General features: G+C 44.4%; 1 protein-coding gene across 2 annotated transcripts in view; it reads left to right on the top strand.

Moving 5' to 3' along the window:
- The window catches only part of hs3st1l1 (heparan sulfate (glucosamine) 3-O-sulfotransferase 1-like1), a 145,130-nt gene that overhangs the window by 122,894 nt on the left and 2,040 nt on the right, over positions 1–20,196 (top strand). The gene's annotated exons all lie outside the window — the stretch shown is intronic.

Below are 20,196 nucleotides of genomic sequence, written 5' to 3'. Positions count from 1 at the left end.
CACGGTTGCGTTTCCATGATATGACCCTGATTACAGAGCGCAAACGAGCTGCCCTCGGCCAGACAGGAGTCAGACATTCACAGAGGCTATGTGAAGATCTGTGGAGTGGCTTCAATGCATGTCCTCATCATCCTCCTGGAATTCAGTGACTATTAGGGCCTCCATTGCGTTTCCATGACATGAGCCTGAGCACAGAGGGTATATGTGCTGCCATCAGCCACACAGGAGTCAAACATTCACAGACACAAGGTGATGATGTCAGGACGGGCCTCACTGCATCTCGTCATCATGTTCCATGAATCTTGCGGCTGTGAGGGCCTCCTGAGAGCGCCTGCCTCGTCTGGCCAGTGCAATGGCCTCATCGCCGGCATCCTCACCTTCCAGGACTCATCACCATCATCGCCTTCAATGTCCTCCTCACAGCAGCTCTTCCATCTCCTCCTTAGCCAGGCCCTCCCCCGGTTGCAGTGCCAGGCTGTGTAGCACGCAACAAGCTACGATGATGTGCAACACCTTCGGTGGACTGTATTGCAGTGCTACACCGGACCTGTCAAGGCACTGGAACATCATTTTCAAAATGCCTAACATGTGCTCCACCAAAGTCCAGGTTGCAGCATGAGACTTATTGTACTGTCGTGCTGCTGCAGTCTGAGGCTGCCACATGGGCGTCATCAGCCACGTCCCCTGTGGGTAGCCCTTGTCCCTGAGGAGCCAACCCTGCGCTTCTGTGGACCCTGGAAGACGTCAGAGATCTGAGACCTGCTAAGGATGTAGGAGTTGTGGACGCTCACTGGGCATTGTGCGCAGACCTGTAGGATGCGTTTGCAGTGGTTCTGAACATTCAGCGAGTTGAAGCCCTTGCGGTTGATGTAGTTGATTTACTCCACTGGCATAAAAATTGAGCGCCATGGTCATTTTCACAGCCACTGGCAGTAGGTGCCCTCTATGTCCCCATGGCACCAAATCCTACAGCAAGTGTCATATGTAACTGACCAGTTCCCTGGACATGCGCAGTCTTCGGCAACACTGGTTTTAAGTCATCTGCAGGAATGACAAGTCCCGTCCATGGACCCTGGGTCTAGCGAGGTGCCTACAAGCGACACTCACTGTGGATCTTCAGCTGTGTGTGCAGCAGGCCCTGCCACCCCTTCATCTTGAGAGAGGTGCTCCTCTCTTCCCTGAGCCAGGGGCCTCCTCCTTCTTTTTCTTCTCTGCTCCCTGTTACTCATGAGGCATTCCACTAACTCGCCAGGCTCCATGATCCTGATGCTCTCCTCCTGCAGGATCAAAGAGAGAGATGCTTGGTTAGCACGTGTGTCCTAAGAACCCATCTTGGTTAAGTCTGAAGGCCCCTTCACGCATACCGGAAAGTGCTGGCCACCACTTGGGATGGCCAGGGCGTAGTGCACTCATTGGCTGTCCGAAACCCCATCCACCTCTGCCCCACTTCACTTGACCGATTGGCGGCAGCTTTGCCCACTGGACTGCATGCTGTGCTCTCAGCTCAGGTGCAGGCATTCTCCTAACCTGCACTGCAAGGCTGCACTGTTAGCTTGAACCTTTTGGGATACTGGTCCAAACCTTAATAAAGGCATTGCAGGGGACTCTGAGTGCCTCCACCAGTGACTGTGCCATGGCCACCTTTCACAAGGGGATTGTACAACTTGCCCAGTCGGCCAATTGTTCTGCTGCACCCCTGAAACACAAATTAATTTGAAGTCTGCGCACGAGGGTTGAAATGTTCTGGAGCATATGGTGGCACTTTCATCATTTTGCATTGCTTGATTGGGCAGAAAATCTTCAGAGGCCCGTCTCCAAGCAGGTCAATGGAGCTGCTGCTGAATGGTCTCGGCTGTGGAAAGATGCTCACTTTTGACAAGCTTTTCCAAGTACCTGGCAGCTTCCCTCACCAACCACCACCCCCAACCACCTCCCCCTCCCCCCTCCCCCCCACCCCACCCCACCCCCCATCTACCCCCAAGCATGCGCTTAAGTCTTTCCCTCAGTCTATGCTGCCTTGCCCACACCCCCGCCCTCCACAACCCCTCAGCCTCACTCGCACTGGGGGGCCTTGCTCTGGCACCACACCGAGAGCCAGCTGGACAGCTGAGAAAAAGCAACTTGCCTTTGCCCTCCCCAAATGCATGGCGCCCCTTCCTTGATGTCCTATGGGCGATGCTCACTGGCGCTGGACAAGGTTGTGTGCATTCAACTCCGGGTTCCCCTTAAACTTCAGCTCTCCAGATGCACCCCTTTTAAAGGTAGCTGTGAAACACGCCGTTCTGAAGTCACACCAACATGGGCGGTAAATTTGAAGTGGGGGGGATGATTCCGGTGTGAGGGCACAATAATGAGACGCAGATGCATTAAAATTAAGTTCCTGATGTTGGACGATGGGAAACAGGGCCAGCCACTGACAGGCGGAGCAGACTATCACAAACTGGTTTCACAATGGCATGAGACCGATTTTTGGCCTTCTCGCCTTATTGTCCGTTCGTGACCACCATGATGCCCACTGCCAACAGGACCAGATCATTCTACCCACAATCTTGAGAATAAATATCGTGACCATCAGCCTGATTTCTTTTTTTAATTTGCACTGCTCTTAGGTTTAAAGGTAAAGTCTTGCACTAATCAGGATGAATCAGAAAGGTGCAGGCACTGGATTGCACCAGGGAAAATATTTGACAATATGTGAGCTGCACATACTCTTGAGGGGGAAACTGTGGAAAGCCTGGGTCCTCGAGAGGCTGGAAATTCATGTGGACCATCTTGTATGTTTCATATTATTCTTGCATTGTCTGTTATGCACCATATGCTACATTAACATGTCAATAAACAAATGCTTAATAATAAATGTCATAAAAACATGTTAACTGCCCTCACATGCTAATTATACAGATGAGCCTCGGGCTTTGTGAAATGCAGACAAAATGTCAAATAGGTAAGTAGACTCGGCCATTGATAACGCCCCAAAAACTCCCTTCAGATTAGTGTGAAGCCAGTGATTGTCAGAGAACAGCCAAACAGGAGTATTTGCTACCTCACCAGTCTCACACTTCCTGAAAACAGCAGCCCAACTGACATAACGCATCTATTATTTAGAGCCGTTGATGAAACAACTCAGGATGAATCACAGATCAGTGGTACTGAAGGTTTAAAGATGGTAGCTGCTGAGGGGCTAGCAGCTAAGAAGCAAAAATCTGGCACACTAAACCCTCATTACGCATTGTAGTTAGCTTACAGAGATTACTGGGGCAGCTATCCAAATGAGGCTGTAATGCATGAACCACATTGAGTAGGCCCTTGGTTCCATACCTATGATAGTGCAAAGTTTGGACAGAATGTTATCCATGCTGTAGCCTGAGTGTGCGCAGGCAGCATCACCAGTTCTCCTGTAATAATGATCGTAGTAACAGTAGTCTCCCACTGCTCCTTTTAGATGTTTGATCTAAGAGGCAATCAAGGCGGCTATGAATAAAGACATTCATAAGAACATGATTCAAAGACCCCATAGAAAGCAGAAAGCAATTACTCCTCAGTGATCTTTGTGCAGGGGACCCTTGGCCCTGTGATATAGATACATCAGGCTTAGCTGAAGCTGAAATTTAGCTCAAGGGCTTTCAGATTTGTGGGCATATCTGCAGTTAATTTATCAGTTTTAACATTACTTTCTCCTAAGACAGCATTTAGGAATGCATCACATGCACAATCATTATATCCAGGTGCACAAACTAGGCCATCTGAGCTTGGTCATATTCAGGCTCCAGCGGTAATGGACAGGGCGTCACAGAACTAATCCTTGAGGGATCTGAGAAAGCACTGTCAATGTGTGGTCATGCACAACAGCAAGAGAAATTTCCTCAAAAAAAGACTTTTTTTCAAGCAATCTGGTGGCCCCATTTTTCCTTTTGCTAGCTCGGGGGCCTATCACATTAAATCCACACCCTCAGCCTGGTGCGGCTGCATTGCGGAGGTAAACACTGCTCCACCTCCAGCATACAAGGGACCCTGGGGCCAAGAAAGTTGGATATGGTTAGGGAACTGAATTTATCAGGAGAAGAGCTCCTGCCCTGTCACAGCCAAGCCAATTCGAAATGTTAATCAGCGAAATCAAAACAGAAAATGCTGGAAATACTCAGCTTCTATGGCGAGCGAAATATAATTACAGTTTCGATGGAATTTCGGTGGAATTGAAAAAAGTTAGAGATAAAGCAGGTTTTAATAAGTACAGGGGTGGGGAAAGGGGAGGAAAGAGCAAAAGGGAAGGGCTGTCAAGTGGGGGGGAGGGGAATGCAGGATAGATGAAATGACAAAATGGATGACAGTGCAAAGTACAGGGGAAATGGTAGCTGGATAAATGTAGAAACAAAAGATGGGTCCAGAGGAGGTGTAAATGAAGCAGAATCATCACCAATAACTGTTGTCCAATAAAATCAGAGGAAGCAGAGGTTATGATCTGAAGTTGCTGAATTGAATGTTGAGTTCGAAAGGCAGCCAAGTGTCTAATCAAAAGATAAGGTGCTGTTCCTCGAGCTTAGTTGAGTTTCATTGGAACAATACAGTAGGCCAAGGACAGAGAGGTCAGAATGGGAATGGAGAAGAGAATTAAGATAACGGATCACCAGAAGCATAGAGTCATACTTGTGAACCGAATGGAGGTATTCTACAAAGCGGTCAACCAATCAGCATTTAATCTCCCCAATGTAGTGGAGACCGCATCAGACAGGTTGAGATGTGAGAGGAGAGATAGTTTGCCTTTGTCACAGTCACATAGGATGTCATTTGTGACTTTGATAAGAGCCATCTTTGGCACAATTTGATCAAGGTTAATTGCAAGATGGTCTCTTATGGTACATTAAGTGGAAGGCCAAAGATTTGCTTTCCTCTCTTCCACTTTGACAATACAGTGCTCGAGAATATTCACCTAGAAAGACTGGTCTTTAGGGAGTGCAAAGCATTGCTCCAAATCTGGAACAGGATTGAAACAGAACTAAAGATCAAAACTTAAAAAGTACAGCATGGTGATCCCTTCTCAAAAACAAAAATACCTGGAAAAACTCAGCAGGTCTGGCAGCATCTGCGGAGAGGAACACAGTCAACGTTTCGAGTCCGAATGACCCCTTTGTTCTGTTGAAGGGTCATTCGGACTCGAAACGTTAACTGTGTTCCTCTCTGCAGATGCTGCCAGACCTACTGAGTTTTTCCAGGTATTTTTGTTTTTGTTTTGGATTTCCAGCATCCGCAGTTTTTTGCTTTTATCATGGTGATCCCTTCTTATCAGTAGCACTTTGCTCTCTGGTCAGTTGGGCAGGTTATTTATTGATAAGGTTCTGAATCAATGATTTTTTAAAAATCACTAAGGAATGCATAGGGGTAGTTGAGTCTTGAAAACTAAAGAAAAGGAATAAAACAATCATTATATTTAAGTGTTGCTTTTAAAAATTAGGATATAGGTTGGTAGTTCATACATGCTATTATTTTACTACACTTAATAAACATATCTTTGCCAACTCACACATCATCCTGACTTGGAATTATATCGTCAAGTTGCTGGGTCAAAATCCTGGAACTCCATTCCTAACAGCACTGCTGGTGTACCTACACCACATGACCACAGTGGTTCAAGAAGGCAGCTCACCACCGCCTTCTCAAGGGCAATTAGGGATGGGCAATAAATGCTGGCCTAGCCAGCGACACCCACAACTCATGACCGAAAAAGAATGGAAGGTTGGTAATAGATCCTTTGAAGCTTGTCCTTATTTTGCATGTTACTTAGGCAGAAAACAATAAAAAGTTTTATTTTTTTTTAAAAAAGATCCCTCTGATAAGCTCATTAAGTTTATTCAATAAAGACTAGGCCATACAGGCCAGTAAATTGATTCTGATTTACCTATTCCCACCCAGTGTAATCGAGGCAGTCTAATTGGTCTCAATGACCCTGGTTAAGGAAAGGCAAAGTTAGATGTTTCTTGCTCCTAATTGGTACCCAGTGACTCCTGGTTAAATTGCACACGAAGGCAGGGTGAGGGGAGAATCAGGCCCAGCAGTAATGCCTCTTTGGTTAAATAGCCTGCCAAGACTTCCTGTCAAGGGTTATGTATGCATAAAGGCTAATTGAATGAAGTATGCATAATGTTTGACTACACTAATATGCCTTAAAATGCGTGAAGGTCCTCAGTTCCAAACAGTCTAGCAAATAATAGTGGCTTGTGAACTCTTCTTGTTTTTTATATATAAACACAAAACTACTTTGTCTAGACATCACTAGATTTCTCCACTGCATTCATTTCCTCTCCCTTCCACACCAATACTGAAAGACCTGGAATTGTACTTCTGTACAGAGTTAACATCTTCAGGAGAGGAAAGGACGCAATTGGCAGAGAAAAAAATCTTGAGGAAGAAAGACAAGGTTAGAACTCGAACCTCACCAAAGTAAACCCTGGATAAGAATTATTGTGTTGTCGCTCAGGAGATTATATTAAATAATTTGATTAAAATAAAGTTTTATATATTTAAACATTAAATACAGATTTAAATGTTCTAATCGTGTAACATGTTGAAAGGTTCTACATTAAATATTCAACTATACCATTCTATGGCTTTTCTATGTGCTTGTAGAAAAAGGATGGATTATAAGGGAGGCGGTAGTATATAGTGGTAATGGCACTGAACTTGTCATCCAGATGCCAGGGCTAATGCTCTGGGGACACGGGTTTGAATCCCACCACGACAGCTGGTGAAATTTGAATTCAGTTAATAAAGCTGGAATTAAAAGCTAGCCTCGGTTATGTTGACCATGAAACTATTATCGATTGTCATTAAAAACTCAAAACATCAAAAACTGGTTCATTAATTCCCTTTGGGAAAGGCAATCCGCTGTCCTTACCAGATCTAGAAAGCCACTCAGTTGCATCAAACTTCTACCGCTAAGAAGTCTAAAAAAAGGAATGAAACCGGATGGACCAGCTTGTATCAACCTAGGTACTGGAAACGACAACAGCACACCCAGCCATGTCGACCCTGCAAAGTCCTCCTTACTAAAATCTGTGCCAAAATTGGGAGAGCTGTCATGCAGGCTAGTCAAGCAACAATCATACTCACTGAATCACACCTTACAGAAAATGTCCCAGACATCACCAGCAGCATCAGAGGAAGCGGCATATTGGTATACAGTCAGGAGGGAGTATCCCTGGGAGTCCTCAACATTGATTCAGGACCCCATGAAGTCTCATGGGATCAGGTCAAACATAGGCAAGGAAACCTCCAGCAGATTAGCAACTGCCACACCCCCACCCTTCTCAACACCACCGCCCAACCCCCCCCACCCCCGCCTTAGCTGACTCCTCCACGTTGAACACCACTCGGAGGAGGCGCTGATGGTGGCAAGGGCACAGAATGTACTCCGAGTGGTGGACTTCAATGTCCATCACCAAGAATGACGTGGCAGCACCAATACTGGCTGAGTCCTAAAGGATAAAGCCACTAGAATGTCACGGCAGGTGGTGAGGGAGCTAACAGCAGGGAAAAACCTACTTGACCTCATACTCACCATTCTGCCTGCCACAGATGCATCTGTCCATGACAGTACTGGTAGAAGTGACCACCACACAGCCCTTGTGGAGACAAGTCCTGTCTTCACATTGAGGATACACTCCATCGTGTTGAGTGGCACTACCACCTTGCTAAATGGAATAGATTTTGAACAGATGTAGCAACTCAAAACTGGGCATTCATGAGGCATTGTGGGACATCAGCAGCAGAATTGTATACGACCACAATCTGTACCTCATGGCCCAGCATATCCCCCACTTTATCATTACCATCAAGCCAGGGAATCAACCCTGGTTCAAAGAGTGCAGGAGGGCATGCCAGGAGCAGCACCAAGCATACCTAAAAATGAGGTGTCAACCTGGTGAAGCTACAACACAGGACTACTTGCATGCCAAACAGTGTAAGCAGCACGTGATAGACAGAGCTAAGCAATCTCACAATAAATGGAATAGATCTAAGCTCTACAGTCCTGCCACATCCAGCCGTGAATGGTGGCTGACAATTAAACAACTCACTGGAGAAGGAGGCTCCACAAGTATCCCCATCCTTAATAATGGGGAAGCCCAGCACATCAGTGCAAAAGATAAGGCTGAAGCATTTGCTACAGTCTTCAGCCAGAAGTGCCGAGGGGATGATCCATCTCACCCTCCTCCTGTGGTCCCCAGCATCTCAGATGTCAGCCTTCAGCCAATTCAATTCACTCCACATGATATTAAGAAACGGCTGAAGGTACTGGATACTGCAAAGGCTATGGGCCCTGACAACATTCTGGCAATAGTACTGAAAACTTGTGCTCCAGAACTTGCTGCGCCCCTAGCCAAGCTGTTGCAGTACATCTATAACACTGGCATCTATCCAACAATGTGGAAAATTGCCCAGGTATGTCCTCTACACAAAAATCAGGACAAATCCAAACTGCCCAATTACTGTGCCAACAGTCTACTCTCGCTCATCAGCAAAGCGATGGTAGGTGACGTCGACAGTGCTATCATGCAGATGTTACTCAGCAATAACCTGCCCATTGATGCTCAGTTTGGGTTCCACCAGGACCACTCAGTTCCTGACTTCACTCAATACCCTATTCCTTCACTATCGCTAGGTCAAAATCCTGGAGCTCTTTTCCTAACAGCACTGTGGGTGTTCCTATACCATACGGACTGCAGGGGTTCATGAATGCAGCTCACCACCACCTTCTCAAGAGCAATTAGGGATGGGCAGTAAATGCTGGCCTAGCCAACGATGCCCACATCCCGTGAAAGAATAAAAAAGATAAGTGTGTGGGATGATTGTAAAAGCAAATTAGACATGTGATGTGAAGAGGCGGGTGTTTGGAAAAAGAGGTAACACAAGAAAAAACACCTGGAAAATGTGCACAAGGAAGGACACAAGATGGTACGGATGTGTAATATCATAACATGGCCTTGCTTCTCTATGGGACAGACAGTGAAGGCAGGAGAGAATAGAAATCAGTGGGGAAAGATTGTTCACAGTGTTGCCAACCTCGGAACAACGACAGATGCAAGACAAGACAAGGCACATAAAGCCCAGGTGCTTCAGCTCCATAGCTACAGTTTGCTTCTTTGTGAATATCATTATTCTATGTCACTGGCCAAACCAATCCTTACTGCCATCAAATTACAAGAGTTAGTAGGTGAAACCTTCTCAGTCGCTAATGTTTTTTTCTATATACATATATAATTATGCACTCGAGCTGCAGAGAACTCAGGTTGCAAATACAATTCTGCAGCAATCTACGCTTTGTTAAAAACTCTCAACCGTACATTAACCAAGTTACTAGTTCAGTGTAAAGCCACCGTTTTGCATTAAGCGATCAATAAAACAAGATTAGTACTCTTCAATACTGTTTAGCAGGAACTATATTACAGTGTTAAATTCTGCATATGGTTCATTTGCCTGCAATCCAAATGTAACAAATGAGACCCATAAATGAAATGCTGATGCTGTAAAGTTTGTTTGCATTTAATACAAATGCAATTATTACTTCACTCTAATTCTGTCTCTAATAACATAAGCTATGTTTTTCCAAGAACACAGACCCATGGTTCAAAAAGTCTTCTTTCCGTGTCAAATCATAAAAATACCATTATTGTTGATGTATGTATGAGCTGACAGATTTAAATGCAGGCCTTAATTGGTTAGTTTCTCTGCAGACTGTGCCAGTTAGATATTTATCAACTTTACAGACGGTTTCTCATTCTAAATGTCAGGAGGCAGATCTGCATGGATAAACTGTAATGAAGTAATACATTTTCTGAGGTTTATGTTTCCTATTTTTGTTCAAAAATATTCAGCATGTGAATGCAACAGATTTTGGCAACCAACTCCATTAAGAGGACTTTAATCAATTCTTTTACATTGAAAGAATGCCTGTTGGATCAAACATACAAATAGATTAATTACTACAGCTTCATCAAACAATACCGAACAAGGTTCCAATTCGAAGTTCTTTTTTTCACCCTTCATACTACTGGATGTTCATTTTTCTTATTTTTCAGCCCTAAGGGAAGCTTATTGATTTGCTTCTTACCATTTTCTATTTATTTTCAAATAAACCCAATTTTCCTATAAGACAAATGCCTAAATGCCGCTTCTTGCAGCAGACTCTGCTTTTCTGGATTGTAACTAGTAAGCTGGGGCTCTGGTTATATGGCGTGAGGCACACTGATGCCTGTTTATTAGACAAATATTACTTTCTAATTATCCATTATTGTTTTGTAACATCCAAAACAAGGGTGGAATTTTAACATGGATGAGCGGGTGGGTTTGGGTATTGTTTGAGGATGAAATCCTGGAAACCTGTCAGGAAGCACGATCCAAACTGGCGCTTCCACATTCAACCACAGCATGCCAGGCGGCATGTGGGCAACCTCCTCAGGAGAGGTCAATTTCAATATGTTAATTGCTCAATTACAGCAATATTGATATGGATTTTGCAGTTGAACTTTGGCTCCACGGGTATCCCAGGTTTCCTGGAACTTGCCAGTGAAAGCAAAGTGAGAAGACATTTGAGGAATCTGAAGCCATGACAGGGAAATATGTAAATTTGTGCTGAGTACTCGCAGCTGCATTCTCACTTGCCTGTGTGAAAAGGTTTGTTCACAGTACTTCTGAGCTGACTTTACACAATTTGGAGGTGGCTTTACATGCTTTGAAGACGTCGTCTACATTTTGAAGGCCCTGAGGTTTGATCTGAAGTTTGGAGCTCTGATCTATCAGCTCAGCGTTGATGTCGATTGTGCTGTGTTACTTTAGTTCTCAGCACCAGCAATAGCCTACTGCTCACAGCCCTACAGCTGTACAGGGGAGAGGAGATCAGTAGAGGGATGCAGAAGGCCAGATCTGGCACACAGGGTTTACAGGCAGAGGATAAGCTACTTGGTATGTCAGGACATATCAGACTGATATCTCAGGAGGCCCAGGATGTTGCATCAGGTTGTGGCAGACATTTGCTGGAACAAAACCTGGACCTGGTGGTCACTGGTTTACCAGTGACTGTCAACGACCCTACCACCGTCAACCTTTTAGCCTCTGGATCACTCCAGGGCTCTGCCAGAGACATGTGTAGGATCTAGGTTAACAATATACAAATGCATAAGGCGAGGGACTGATAGCTTCTTTTCCAGGACCGGCAATGATATGAAATCCTTCTGCGATAATACCAGTCAGTATGAGTGGGTGCTCAGGTTTGTGACTCTGATGAGCTTCCCATTGGTAAAGGGTGTCATTGACTGCACACTTGGCCATTCAGGCATCCATAGGTCACCCAGGAGTGTTCATCAACTGCAAAGGCTTCCACTCCATCAATGTGCAACTGGTGTGTAACCACAAAAAGATATTTATACAGGTGTGCAGAAGTTTCCTGGGGCATCTACCATGCTGCTTTCAATCTGCAATAGCCCACCCTCCCTGATCTCTCCACACTCCGAAGCAATGTTACTGGCTGGCTGCTCGGAGACAAGGGACATCCACTTAAAACATGGCTGATAGCACCTCTAGGAAACCTGAGGAATGAGGCTCAAGGGTGATACAGTGAATGCCACATGAGTACCAGATGTGTCATCAAACAAAAGATCGACACGCTGAAGATGTGCTTCAGGTGCCTGGACAGATCTAAGGCCCCCTTCAGTACACTAGCCAGGATCTCCAGAATGATCCTTGCACAACTGTAAGGTTTGCATCTGCAGGAGAAACAAGATGCAAAGCTTAGAGTGTCTTCTAATGATGCCAAGGAGGAAGAGGGGCAGGAGGCAATGGAAGGTGATGAAGGCAATGTACCACCAGTGGTTCACTTTGCTCCATCGGATGCCCTTGTTATTGTGAGATTCACTTAGATTCCACCAATGCAGCGATCTAACAACAATATTCAAAAGCCACTATCCCTCAAACCAACCAAAAAGCCACAAACCAAAAGCGGACCTGCGAACAACCCATTTTCCTTTCATAGTCCCTCATTGCTTGCACATCTTAGCATTCATCATCATAATGAAAATGGTCACTTGCCAGTTTGCTTCAAGAATGGTCAAGACATGAAAGTGGTGCAAAATAATACTATGAAGCTTAAAATAAAACAAATAAAACAAAAACTTAAACATTCCAGCACATGTAACACATCCATGTGCAATTACAAATCTTAACTCTTCCTTTTTCTACGTGGTGCAACTCCTTTGCCTTCAGCAGAGATAGAGGCAGGATGCTCAGTCTCTGCAGTGATTACTCAGACGCCCTTGGCCAACATCCCCTGTGGTTTGGATCCTGTGAGAGTCCCACCAAAGACTGATCAACCTGCACATGTGCAAAGGCAGACCCAGCCATCGAGACATGAGGCAACATGTTGGGTATTATCGGGGGGCGGGGGGGGGGCGAGGAGAAAATGATCGAAAAGTAGAAGCGCTTCCAACCAAATCCTCCCTTTTCGCCATCATTACAATAACGCAGCCACTTTCCTAATAGTAATGAAAACTGGAGAGCACTGTGCTGCAGATCAATGGAGCACTGAATGGCCAAGGCTAGCGTCTGATTCATCCTGTTTAAGCTGGGATTCAGAGTGTGCGAGCCATTGGCGGAGTTCTGCATATACTCATTTGATTGCTGTATTTCCTGTTGTATGTAGATGGCCATTCTTTCCCTGGACGACTGCATCATTGGCAAAACATGCAACATGATGCCACTCATGCTTGAGATGCATTCTTCCAATCTTTCTGCAGGTATGCAGCTATAATACCTACATTTTCAGCCACTGCTCCAGTAGTATCCTGTTTATCAATGGCCCAAGTTTCAGCATCTGCATCCAGCTGAGCAGAGCTTGGAGTGTCCTGTGGTCTTTGGCACCGACTCTCCCCTGCTGTCCCTGTCTCCACCACCTGCTCATGCTAACTTGTGATATGTGAGTCATCAGGTGAAAACCCAACCATCTGCTTTACTGGCCCCAGCAAAGTGTGAGTGCCTGAGTCGGTCCACAATCTGCATGAGCTCTGTGACAGTTCATCCAAAATGGGGGTGACCTCTTCTGAGGAGCTGTTGCCATTGCCGCTGAGTGAGACCACCTCCCGCAGGATGTGTGATGTGCTTATGGGAATAAAAAACATGAAATGAGCGCATTCAAATAGGAAAGTTTGGCATTATCATTATGCACATGATCACATTTCACTTGCTGTTGACATCAAGTCAGCATGATTGAATGTTTTTTGCCGTGTGACTGTCTGATATTTAATTCTGTCACCAGAGAGTTGGGAGGCCCTCATCATCCCATCTCTACTGGCCAGACAAACTGAAGCTCCCCTCATTTCCAGCACCTCCTCCTCTGTGCTTGTTAGCCGTGAGATCTGTGGATGTCCAACTCTGGTTCTCTCCCTCTCCCTCATGTTCTGTGCTCTCTTCTGGAAGGAGGAAAACGAGTGAGAGTACTAACCTGAGCTAAATGCATGGATGAAAAGCACTTGTTGAGGGTGACTATGAAGAAGAGCTGCATATGAATGAGGGTGAGTCTCAGTGGTAGCCTGTCAGTGGGGGGGATGTGAGAAAGTGCACAGACAGAGAGGGATGGGTGTACCTGCAAGGTAAGTTAATGTGACGAGTAATGTGCTGGAGTAGACTTGAAAGTCAGAGTGGGGGCTTTGGGGTGACAGGCACATCGTGTTCTTGCTGACGACTTCCACCACCACCTTCAACAATGCCCTCTTGGTACCCAAGCTAACTTCTTCCTCCTATTGTTATGGAATGGTATACCCCTCCATGTCCTCACAGCCCCCAGCAACACATGCAGACATGTGTCACCATATAAAGGCTCAGTTCTTCACCTTCTGCACTCCATTCTCCCATCTCCTTCTCTTTGGACCCTAACATCGAGTCTTAATATATGTTTGTATCGGAATTATAGTAAATACAGCCTGTTTTTTCAAAAAGAATTACAGGATATGGAAGAATGTGGGAGGAAAGATTTTCCCTGATACACATATGTAGGAGGTAGGTTACAAATACTGCGTGTAGTTGTATTGGAGAGTGGGTGGAAGGTTTGCCTGGATAGTTTCAGTACTGTGAGAGTATTACAAATGGATGGTATGGTGTGCCTCTTGATCTCTACTTTTTCAAATGCATCTTTTTGACCAAGCTTTAGGTGACATCTCCTCACATCTGCTTCTTTGGATCAGCATTCATTCTTGTCTTATCATACCTCCATCATATGGTTTGTTTTTCTTTGGTCTTTATCTTGTAAGAATACAAGCTGTTGTTCTTGCTGAACTTTATTATGTTCCTATGTGTTTGTTTGCACCACCCATCCACTAATTCACAGTGAAGGCACCTGAACATATATCTTTTGCCATTCATAAAACTTATCCTATGAAACACTCAGCAAAAAGGGATGCAGAAAGATCCTGAAAGTCTTACCCTTGGATTATATATTAGTAAACAAAAGCAAATTGTTCAGGAAAAGAGCTACCACATCAATCCAATACCATTTCCAAATGCCACCTTAATTTTAAACTGAACATTTATGGACTTAAATGGTTTCCTTTTAATATTGTGTATGTAATCCTCCTTCTACCTCTTCGTACCATGCCCAAAGAGGACATTGTCAACCATGGACTCCCATGTGACCATGATTATGCTTGGCAAAACACTGCAGTGTTTTGGCATTGCCTCTGCAGTATGGCTGACCAGGAAACTCTTCAACTGATATTACCTGCCATCAGGTATATTGGAAGGATTTACAGGCTGATAATCAACCTACACTTTGAACCTTCCATGGCCATCAAGCACTGAAGTGGGACTTGAACCCAAAGGCAGGGACACTACCACCATGCCACAAAACCTCCTCATGCATATAGCGTAGATGCAATTAAGGGAAAGCTAAACAATTGCATGAGGCAAAGAAAGAATAGAAGAATATGCCAATAGAGTTTGCTGAATTAGGGTAGGTTCAGGCATGTGTGGAACACTAACACTGGTATGGAGCAATTGGGCCTAATTGCCTGTTCCTATGCTGCAAATTCAATGTCTTATGTAAATAGATGTTGAAATATTTTGATGAAGAGAAATGGGATAATTGAAGATAGTAAAAGACATTTCCTGTTAGAGAGCCAATCCATGACTCACAAGCTTCATATGGCTCTTCTGTTCCTGAAGTGCAGTCTTTTCACTTGCCTTCAAATTGTCTGGAGTGCAACTCCCCTTTTTGCTTAGCTGAGTCAGTGTTGGTCTGATCTGTTACTGCCTGTTGCTGACTAGTGAAGTCACAGGAGTTGTGGATAGCACTGAGAAATGGAAGCAGAAGGACTCAGAGACATTTGGAAATGGCTTCCTGTGAAGTGAGATAAAGGAGCAATGGGGAGTATAGTTTAAGAGGAAGCTAAAGATGGTGAATTAAATGTATGCAGTAAAAATAAGATTATGTGTAATGGTAAATTTTATTGAGAATAATCCAAATAATATTCAGGAGATGGACAGGGAAGGCAAACCAAAAACGGCAATTTTTTGTGTAGTGTGAGTACAAGGCTGGGTAAAGGCCATGTCTTGTGAGTGCACTGAATTTTCTTTTTGCATTGCAAAATCAATTTTCCTGCCAACATGAAGTAAAATATATCTCCTCTCCCCCGATACTGCTTCAGTGATGCGAATTATGGGGAATTATGCAGAGCAGCTCAATTGCAAACAGCAAGGGGTGTGACTTCAAGCTTGGCTGGAGCTCCCTGAGCCTGGGAATGTGCGCCGCTGGCTAAGAAATTGGAAGTGCTATTACCTTGATGGAGTGCCATTGAATGCAGATGTATAGCTCTCACATTACTGGACACCAATGACCCAATCTCCTTAGAGCCATTGGCAGTGACTCATTCTTTTTTTACATACAATTTATTTTTCAGACTTTTCAGCTTTGAAAGATGGGCCACCCCTATGAGCTCTGTCTGATCGGCACCAATGCTGTCAGTCAGTTGTATAAGCTGGAAGGCACAACTTCAGAACAGGAAGCATGCGGATCTGCTCTACAACTAAGCAATTAGGTGAAGAGGACAAAGGGTATTTGGAAATCTGGCAGCTATGATCAAATCTTTTACAAGACACACAACAAAAGGGCATCCAACATGACACATGACCCTATTTTATCACAAATATCAACTGAATATAAGCACAATGTTCACAAGTGTCATAAGTACATAATGTGCACTTGATTTGTAAAAACAGGATGCAAAATGATCAATCTGAGAGGGCCTTCTAGTGTGGTAATGTGAAAATTTGACAGGATATAGTAGATGCTGCATCGTTATTCAGAGAGACATCTAAATTGACATCAGTTAGGAGCGAAATATAGCTTAGTTACTTGGAGGTAAGCGTCCAATTGATCTTGCCAGGAAATGGCAAGTCAAGCTTGGCAAGAGACATTTGTGACCTCATTGCACATCACTTCGATCAAGGAGGTTTTTTGGGCCTATTCCCCTGGGAATTCCCTTTTCTCAGGTGAAAAGATGAGGAAATATGTCAGGGACCCATTTCACCAGGTTTTAGTCCCCTTCACCTGCACAGGGCCTCTGGAGGTTCCCTGGTTATGGGACTCACATTCCCTGAAGTATTTTTGTAATAGGATCATAGAGCAGAAAATTATGCTCAGCAGGCGTGTGCGCACACAACCCGGCCAAGCGTAAAACGACGCACGATGATGTCGGGTGAGAGTCCCGACATCGTTGCGCAGCCCCGTGATATTTCATTCGGCGGGCGCGCGCTGTAGTCAGCAGCGTGCCCACTGACAATTAAAAAGCCTATTAAGGCCATTGAAAAGTTAATAAAATGCAAATTTACGCCTGCCCGCCCAACCCATCGGTTGGCAGGCAGGCGAAAACGCCAAACGATCTTTATGTTTTCCACAGGCGAGATGAGGTTTCCCAAAGCAAATAAAAATCACATTAAAATTCCATACTTGAATTAAAAACATGTCCCTGCTCATGCGAGAGTCACATGAGGGGACATGTTTCATAACATTTATAAGATCTGTAGTTTTTTTAACCCAAAATCAGTTCATCTCCCTGAGGCAGCTCTGTGCCTCAGGGAGATTATGTAGCGTGCACTCACTCTCCTACCCCCGCCCGCACAGGCAGTGCTCAGCGCTGCCGCTCTTGTTTCACGCTGGGCAGGCCTTAATCGCCCCGGGCCCACCCACCCACCCGCCCACCCACCCCCACCCACCCCCACCCACCCCTGCCGAGCCCACACGCCAAGGGCAATATTCTGCCCATAGGGCCTGATTTTCACTCACTCAAAACTTATTCACTTGCACAGAGTTAAAATCAGGCCCATGGAAGCACAGAAGGAGGCCACTCAGCCCATCATGCCTGTGTTGGCTTTGATAGTGTTATCCAATTATTCCCCTCACCAGCTCTTTCTCCATAGTCCTGAAAATTTTTCTCCGTCAATTATTTATCCAATGCCCTTTTGAAAGGGATCTGCAACATTTCCTGATGCTGTCTCTGGTTATTTTGTCACTTGGAATAAACATGTGTCCTGTGGGTGCTGGTCCTTCTGCCAATGGAAGCTGCTTCTCCTAATTTACCCTACTGAAATCACCTATATCAAATACCTTCTCTGCTCTAAGGGGATCAATTATAGCTTCTCCAATCTCTCCACATCACTGAAGCCCCTTATCCCTGGCACACTGTAGTAAATCCCTTCTGCACCCTTTCAACACCTTTTCCAAGGTGCGATGCCCAGAAATAAACATAATACTCCAGCTGAGGCTTAACCATTGTTTTATGAAGGAATTTAAAATTCCTTGCTTTTGTACTCTAGTAGTTCCTCACTTAAAGTCCTGGGGCAGAATTTTGCAACGCCCCATTTAAATTTTCAGGAAGGCGGGGGCGCAGCAAAATCAGCTGCGGGCCCGCTGACCCGTCAATGGCCACTTGAGGCCACTGACAGGGTCATTTAACCAATTAAAGGACTTGCCCGTCCAACCTTAAGGTTGGCAGGTCGGCCAGGAGCCCCGGCGGCAAATAGATAAAACATGAAACCTCATCCACAGGCGGGATGAGGTTTCATGTAGAGTTTTAAAAATTGTAATAAAGTTGTTCTGTAAATTATGAACATGTCCCAACTCATGTGACATTGTCACATGAAGGGACATGTAAGGGATTTTTATTTTCTCTATTTTTAATAGTTTTAAAAGTCGAAGCGATCTCCCTGAGGCTGCACTTAGCCTCAGGGAGATGTGCGCTCTTTTGTGCGCATGCGCGAAAGAGCGCACTCTCGATTTTGGAGATTCACCCTACCGCCAGCACAGGGATCGCATAGCGCTTCCCGCCGGACGTCACGCTGGGCGGGCCTTAATTGGCCCGCCCACGTAAAATGGCGGCACAGCCCCGATCACTGACTGCGATCAGTTCTGCGCCCGCCGGCAATTGGGTCGGGCCCGCCCACCCGACAGGCAGAAAATTCTGCCCCTGGTTGCATTCTTTAAAATTGCGACACAGCTTCAAGTGAATCAGACATTCCCATAGGAAGCCATATATAAACTGGAATTATTATGGATATTTCTCATCTGGAAAAACCAATCACAGGTTAAAATATTATACAGTACTGTACATTTCTAAATGGAATAACTTGGAAAGTAAAATAAATGACTAAATATAAAAGAAATACAGTATTAATTCACCAGTATCTCTTTTAATTCTTGGGCAGTCCCTCGAGTTGAAAAGAGGCAGTCCCTCTGATTGGCTGGCAGCTCTTGGTGGGGGGAAGGATTTCCAACCCTGGGCTGCTGATCGTGGGGAAGTTCCCCCACTGCCCATTTAAGTGCCTGATTGGCACTTAACCCGGTGGGTCTTCCCATAAGGAGTTGACACAGGGCTCTCACAAATTCGCCAGCCAGAGTGCAAGACCTCACGCTACATCCATTAAATGCAGCCCATCGGATGGGCAGAGTTAAAATCAGGTCTCTTTCTTGCTTCCAGTGTTAGATTCTCAGTCTAAATGCAAGGAGACATTCAACAGGATTCTTGAAGAATCTTTTGCCACCTTGTTATTTGTTCCCTTTCTACCACTTGCATCCATTTTCTGAATCTTCGTTTTTGGTAGTTTTTGAATTTCATGGCTCAGAGCTTTTGTTCCCACTGTTGAAAGGTACATTTCCAAACTGTTCAGCCCTGATTTGTTGCTTTTTACTAAATGTGAAATTGGAGTAAATCAGTTATGGAATTGGTTCCTCTGAAGTTTGAAATGTGCTGGACCAAATCATACACTATGAAGACTTCCATAAAGAAAGGAAAGTTTAAGGAAGAAAATGTCAAGTCAATTCAAGATAAAACAGCACATAAAGCTGAGACTATGCAAAGAGAGCAATCTTGCCCAAATTAATTTCGTCTTTGGTCAACAGATTTCAGGACTTATGAGAAGTGCCAATCTTGGATTTACATCTTTGCAAATTGACCTTGTGCTTTTGACAGGGCTTGCAATTGTATCAACCACTGCTTGAGATCCTTTTGTACTTCTTAACAGCCTTAGCCCAATGGTTAATGAAATACTATTGCTGTGGTTCATTTATCTGTAATTCCACTTCTTGTTAAAACTGATGCACCATATGCCACTTGATAATTTTAACATGAATTTTGATAAGCATCTTGAGATGTCCAACTGTTCTCCATTATATCTTAGCCATTGAGTAAGTAAATGAACTATAAATGGTTGATAGCCAAATGCTATCTGGATAACATTGTGCATTCATGCTGCAGCATTGTATCTAACTTCAAAGACTTATAAACTTGATCCAATAAGGTTTGAGATCTGGTACAAAGTTATGTTTTAGTTGGGGACAATAATCAAGTGAGAGGCAATACATTATTTATGAAAATGAATGAAATATATTTTTAAATGTCCCAAGGTCCTCAAAGTGTGCTTCATTTCTTCCATTAACAAATCTAAGTACATTGGAAAATTGGTATTTGAACCTGTACACAAGTCTCTCTTTATAAATGGTTTAATAGAATGCACAGCATCATCCTGAATGCAAAATTGGTGGTTTCTGAGTGGTCTCTCAATTAATCATCAAATTACTCTTGCAGCAGGGAAGTTTTAAAACCTCAAACCTGTTTGCTTAAAGAGAGTTGCATTAAAACCTGAAGGCAATTTTAATAAATAATGCAA

The sequence above is a fragment of the Cetorhinus maximus genome, chromosome 20, assembly GCF_964194155.1.
Source record: "Cetorhinus maximus chromosome 20, sCetMax3.hap1.1, whole genome shotgun sequence".
Classification (NCBI taxonomy): domain Eukaryota; kingdom Metazoa; phylum Chordata; class Chondrichthyes; order Lamniformes; family Cetorhinidae; genus Cetorhinus; species Cetorhinus maximus.
This window is presented reverse-complemented; position numbering and strand designations above follow the sequence as displayed.